Source organism: Alligator mississippiensis, chromosome 6, assembly GCF_030867095.1.
Source record: "Alligator mississippiensis isolate rAllMis1 chromosome 6, rAllMis1, whole genome shotgun sequence".
NCBI classification, from domain to species: Eukaryota; Metazoa; Chordata; order Crocodylia; family Alligatoridae; genus Alligator; species Alligator mississippiensis.
Window position 1 is genome coordinate 16,742,349 of NC_081829.1, and position 6,274 is coordinate 16,748,622.

Sequence of the window (6,274 nt, forward strand, 5' to 3'; positions counted from 1 at the left end):
ATATGGCCCTTACTGTGTCATGTAAACTTGAACAAGCTTCCTGTCACCATGGTTCTCCAAATCTTTGTAACAACTAATTATTATCCTGCTCTATACTTCACATCAGGAATTGCTTCTTCAGGACATAAGACTTCTTCATGGATTGTATGCTGTATCTAAAACATCAAGAACTGTGCCTTTCCAATGTGCTATATCTGTGCGTGAAAAAAACAAGTTAACTTTTCAAAGTGGTATTTCCAAGTTACAGCTATAGGAGGTGCTCTGAATGATGTACTTAGAAGCTTTCGGAAAGCTGTTGCGTCATCAAGAATGTGTTTCTGTGCCAGCACTGTTTAGTAGTTCTAGAACCTCAGTTCATCCCTCCTGTGTTTCATCTCACCTGCGCTCCAATGCAGTGTGGGCTCTGCTCTATTTGGGGGTCTACTTGTGCCTTTGGGCATCCCTACCCACTGGAGAACTGGCACCAGCTAAAGGTCAGGGTGTTTGAGCGACTGCAGGCATGGGCAAGCCTGTTGCAGTATGTCTTCCTTTGTGGGAGGTGCTGGTCATCAATCTGCTGGTCCCATCCATGCTCTGGCACTGCTTCAGCACTGGCTATGCCTCCAGAACTCCTGGCCAGGCTCTAGACAGGTGCTACGATTCTGGCAGTTATGGCACTGGGTCTCTGCAGGTGTCGTGAGCCTCCCCTTGCAGGAGGGCAGGCAAGGCCTGGTCTGCCTCCACAACCAGGTATGCACCTTCCACCTTCAGGCCCTTCAAAGGCTCCTGTATGGTACCAGGAGCAAGGCAATATGGTGCCTGATCAGCTGCACCTTTCTCTGCTGCCTCAAAGGGTTCTGATATGACTAGCATCTCTTCTACCTATGAGATCTTCCAAAGTAGGACCTGGAGAGGTTGCTAGATTTCTACCAGGACCTCCCCAGGGCCTAGAGGTTGGTTTCTGTTACCAGGTCCCCAGAGATGGTCACCCAGGGTGCTAACCTCCTCACCAGGCCCCTGCAAAAAAACCACCCAGGTGGTGGTGTTGGTAAACATCACTCGTATTGGAGGGTTCCTGGACTATGCCAGAAAAAACCCACAGATTTTCCCTGAGAAAATGCAGATTTCTCATTTTAACAGAGAAATGCATAGATTTTCCACTGTTGCAAAGAGCTTTTTGCAGGTTGGCAGTTTCAGCATGCAAGAGGCTGGGGGGAGTGGGAGGAGGGTGGTCAGTGTAGTGAGCATGTTTGTTATTACCCTGAAATAGAATAGTTTTCTGATAGCAGCATACTGTTAGGTTAACAATAATTTGGATTATCAAGAAGTATTAGCTTTGCAGCTGAATACAAGGCATGACCTGTGGCCTAGCAATGCTGCTGACCACAAGGCAGAATAATAGCTAAGCCTTTGCTTGTGTCAAGTAATCATTTTAACGGTGTTAAGCATTTTCTGAGTAAAATGCAGCAAGTGGATCTGTGTCTGTGTGCTGGAAAATCAGCTACAGCAAGAAGCAAGATAAGACAAAGAAGCCATTGTTCTAAGTACAGTGATCGTGTCCTTAAGAAGTATCTACTACTGTGCAAGGTTTTGCTAACTTATCATAATGTTACTGTTACTTAACTTTTAGCTTTTAAAAAGTGCTAGTTCAGCTTAATAGAAATATGCTGTTACAAAGACTTATAAAGCACCGCCCAAGAATTGCTTTTGTTAACCCTGTAGTCTTGCCTTATTGTAAAAAAGTATAAAAGATCGCCTCACCCTTGAGGGGGGGCCATTTTGCCTTTTGCTGGCTTTGTGGTCTTTGCTGGAGCAAATAAATGACTGTCAGTTCTTTACCCGCATAGTCTGGTCTCTATTGCAGCTAGATAATGAACTTTAGGGAGTTTTCTCCCACCACATCAGGCAGGGGGCACCATGAGCATGTACATGCACATGGCCGCCAGGCAGCTTGGAGAGCAGCACCCTGCAGGTAGGTCTCATGGTGGGGTGGGGGGGAGGAGAATTGAGCAGGACTGGGGCTGGGGATGCTGCCCAACCAGGTGGGGCTTGGGGCCCAAGGCTACCATGCATAGTTGCAGGGCCCCAGCAAGGAGCAGGAGGCTCATCCAGGAGGCAGGGGGGTGGGGCTGGCTCCCTGCCACTGAGCACACTCTCAGGGAGATATGGGCATTAGGGATGTGCAAAGCTTTGGTTGCTGATTCAATTCAGAGATTTGGCCCAATTCAGCAGCCGAATCTCTGAATCCGAATCAAATCTAGAGACTTGTTAATCTCTCCAAATCGAATCAGAAGCCTCCAATTCAATTCAGAGAGATGTGGAGAAATTTGACGATTCGGCCCTAGACGCACGTTTTTTCTACATACCTCAAGGTACCAGGCGCAGTTCGTGAATGCTGAGATGGTGGGGCGGATGGAGCGTCCCATGGGAGCATGGGGGGGCGGGGGCGGTCTCCAATGTGCTCAGGGGCAGGCCCAGAAGTACTTCCAGTCCACTTCCTGGTCTGCTGCAGAGTTTATGGGGGAACCACCCCTCACCCCCCTGCTAGGCAACTGGTGCCTTCTGGGTCTGGGGGGGCACCTGGGGTCCCCCTGTGGCTAAGCCCAAGCCTACAGCTGTCCCCCACCCAAGGCTCCGTTCCGGCTGTGCCCCCTGGGCGAGAAGGGGAGCTGCACTCTGCTCCCTGCTTGGGCTGCAGCAGCCACCACCTCCCACAGGCATCAGCCAGGGCTTGGGCACTGCTGGGAGAGGCAGGGGACTGCAGATCCAGGTCCCTGACCCTATGGCCCTGGCAGTTGGAGGTCCCCTCTGGGAGGGTGGGGCAGGAGGGACTTGGACCCATGTTCTGGTGAGCAAACGGGGCAAGAGAAGCTCTGATTTTCTATGATAAAAAAACTCAAATCCAACTCCAAAATTTATAGGCATTTAGAATTTATTTTATTATAGTGATTGAGACACTGGTAGGCTTCCAAATTGCTTTAAAATTGTAAATATATCAATAAAACATTGTGTTCAACTGATACCTATATACATAGTGGAATTTCATTTTAATCACAGAATTTGTGATTTTTTTTTTATCAGAGAAAACCAGGATCCCTGGCCATGAAGTTGCTGCATCAGCAGGCCCCATGGCACTCCCTACCCCACTGTCTCAGCAAGCTGGGGGATTTCAAGCCAGTCTGCCTCTGAATGGCCCGCTGCCGCCAGCTGTGTACTCATGCTCTGCACAGTCCATCATCTCGTCCTTGTGTTCTGCCCCAACAACAAGTGGTGGGACATCCTAGGCAAGGCCAGGGAGGAGAGTCCCTGGTAGACAAGTCTCTATTCCATCTTGATCCCATGAGCCAAGAGGCCTCAGCTAGTGGCTTCTTCATGGAGCCGTCACCACAGGCATGTATCTGGTGTGCTTTACAGGCACTCCTAACACCTACCCCTTTTGCCGACAGAGGACCCTGATGCACGTCTACCTCAAGTGCATCAGGTTGCAGGCCCCCTTCTGTCTCCTCCAAAACCTCCTGCTGTAGTTCTGGCTGCACTTCTCCCTGTACCTTTTTTGTTGTGCACTTCCCATCCATGGCTCCACCAAGCCCCAAGATGTCCTGGTCAACCTCCTCCTGGCTCTAGCCAAACTGGCCATCTATAAAACCAAGAAAGAGGCACTGGCCAGGGGAACCCAGGCAAGTGTGGGGCTGTCTTCCTGTCACTCTTCTGGGCACAGTTTCACTGGTCAATGTCTCCAGGCTCCCTTGACTCATTCAGGGGGCAGTGGCTGCTGGCCTGTGTACTTTGCTCAGTGTCCCCTTCCAGATCCCTTATTATTAATCTACTAGCTAATTGCCTGTCAAGAGTGACGGATGAATTTCTAACAAAAAGAAACATTTTACTTTTTATGTTTATTAAATAAATTAAATATTTATAAAATTTAAATAAAGTAGGCTGAACATTTGAAGATACCAATCCCTTCCTGCACTTACTTTCATCCAGCGTGCTGGAGGTGCACCTGCCCATGCTGCCACCTGGCTGCCGTCTGTGCACCTCTTTGCTGGGCAAGGGCAAGAGCAAGGGCAAGGGCAGGCGAGCTTCACGCCTCGCAACAGCTGCCCATGCCCCAGGACTTCCTCTGCGCCACCCGCAGGAGCCTCCTTCCCAGCTCAGGGCTTGGGACAAGGCTGCCACTGCTCGCCCACTGCCTCGCACCCCTGCCCAGCTCCCGCTTTTCCTGAGCAGAGAGTGGATGCTGAATGGGAAAGTGAACTGGGTAGGATCAAAGTTTTTTCCCACCGTTCCTTTAAGCGAATCTCTAATCCAGGAGTGGCCATTCCCTGTAATCCTGACTTCATTAAGAGCTTCTGATGGGTCCAGGTCTCCCTGAATCCTAACCCTAGCCTCCAGAGTAGCAGGAGCACTTGAGGGTAGAGCTAGGATTCAGAAAGACCTAGACAAATTGGAGGACTGAACCAAAAGCAATCTCATGAGTTTCACTAAGGACAAGTGTGAAGTCTTGCACTTAAGACAGAACAATGCCTTGCACTGGTATGGGCTGGCCAAGCAGCAGCTCAGCAGGAAAGGACCTAGGGGTTGCAGTGGACAATAAGCTGAATATGAGCTCTTGTTGTGAAATGCTTGTTGCAAAGAACAACAACAGTATATTAGGCTGCATTGGTAGGAGCATTGCCAGATCCAGGGAAATGATTATTCCCCTCTATTCAGCATTAGTTTAGGCCACATCTGGAGTAGTATGTCCAGTTTTGTCCCCCAACCTCCCAACAGAAAGCATTTAGGACAAATCTGAAAGCCTAGCAAAGGGCAACAAAGATGGCTATAGGGCTGGTGACCACAACTTGAGAGGCTGAGAGAACTGGGCTTATTTAGTGTGGAGAAAATAAGATGCAAGGATTTAATAGCAGCCTTCAGCTACCTGCAGGGCGGGTCCAAAGAGGATGGAGCTGGACTGTTCTCAGTGGTGGCAGATGACAGAACAAGGAGCAATGGGCTCAAGTTGCAGCAAGGGAAGTTTAGGTTAGATATTAGGGAAAACTTTCTCACTGGCACAGTAGTAAAGCACAAAAACAGGTTACCCACAGAGGCTGTGAAATCTCCATCCTTGCAGGTTTTTAAAACCCAGCAATTCAAAGCCAGTGGCTGGGATGATCTAGCTGGGGCTGGTCCTGCTCCAAGCAGGGGTTGGACGAGATGTGGCCTCCTGAGTGTGTGGGCTGGGGGCGAGCTGGGCCCGTCTTTGCGCACGCGGGCTGTGGCCAGCAGCCTGGGCACACGGGGCCGGAGGAGACCGGAGGCGAGCTAGAATTAGTCACGGACGCGTAGTGGTTGATTTAAAGATTATTTACTTACACCCAAGATGGTTGCGGTGTAGGCTGGACAGTTTCCAGGTGCAGCTCCGCTTAAATCCTTGTTGGAGGACTACGACAAATTCATTCTAGCCCCGGAGTTGTTAAAGCTCCGCGGGTTCGGTAATTTCTCTCCCACGGAGTTGTCGAAGCTCCGTGGGTTCGGTTCGGTTCTCTTGCCCCGGAGTTGTTGAAGTTCCGCGGGTTCGTATCTTTAATATGCAGGAAGGGATACGTCTAAGAATTTATCGGCGACGGGGAGAGGATAGAGGCTGTTCAGGCCTCTGTTGCTCTCCATTGCACCGGGGTTCTCTTCTGCAGCAGAAAACTCCACCGTGCAAGGAAGCTGCAATTTAGCGGGAAAAATAATTTAGCAGTGCCGAAGCACACACAAACAAAAAATCACAACTTTGGGTTGTGACACTGAGGTCCCTCGCAACTGTCATTTTCTGAGATTCAATGACCTTGTCAAAGGCTTTTCACAAGTCCAGAGTTAGTCAGCTTGAACGCTGCAACCCACCCGCTTACGGCACCCCCAAAGACCGTGGCACAGGGGCAGGTGGAGGTGCAGACCTGGCAGCGAAGGCATTTTGCTTGGCTTTTGGGGGCACAGTGGGGAAGCGGCCAGGGCTGCGCTGCCACAACAGAGGCCGGGCCCCTCGCGGCTCCCCTGCCCGCAACGTCTCACGGGCCCAGCCTGCAGGTTGTTTTCGGCACTGCTGTAGCAGGCAGGGGAGGCGCGTCCCGTTCACCCACGTGCTGAGCGGCTCGGCCTTCTCGTACTGCTCCTACCACTTCCCGCCCCCCCTCCGCGCCGGCCTCCGAACGCGCAGCCTCTTCGAATCCCCCGCGCGCCACTGGTGTGACGCGCCGTGACGTAACGTGGCAGACTTCCCCCGCCCCTTCGCGCGGCGCCCGCGCATGCGCACTACCCCCTCCACCCAGCC

The 6,274-nt window shown here is 51.2% G+C and overlaps 1 long non-coding RNA gene across 2 annotated transcripts in view; it reads right to left on the reverse strand.

Annotated features, from left to right (window-relative positions):
• LOC132251131 (uncharacterized) overlaps nt 1-6,172 on the reverse strand; it is a 30,294-nt gene extending 24,122 nt beyond the window's left edge. Inside the window, exons 1-2 of one of the 2 annotated variants that reach the window (XR_009462964.1) lie at nt 5,901-6,172; nt 5,332-5,673 (exon numbers count right to left, since the gene is read on the reverse strand). This is a non-coding gene — a long non-coding RNA (uncharacterized LOC132251131). Of the gene's footprint in view, nt 1-5,331 lie in introns of both variants that reach the window. The other variant, XR_009462965.1, reaches the window with a different exon arrangement.
• Between the last annotated feature and the right edge of the window lie 102 nt (nt 6,173-6,274).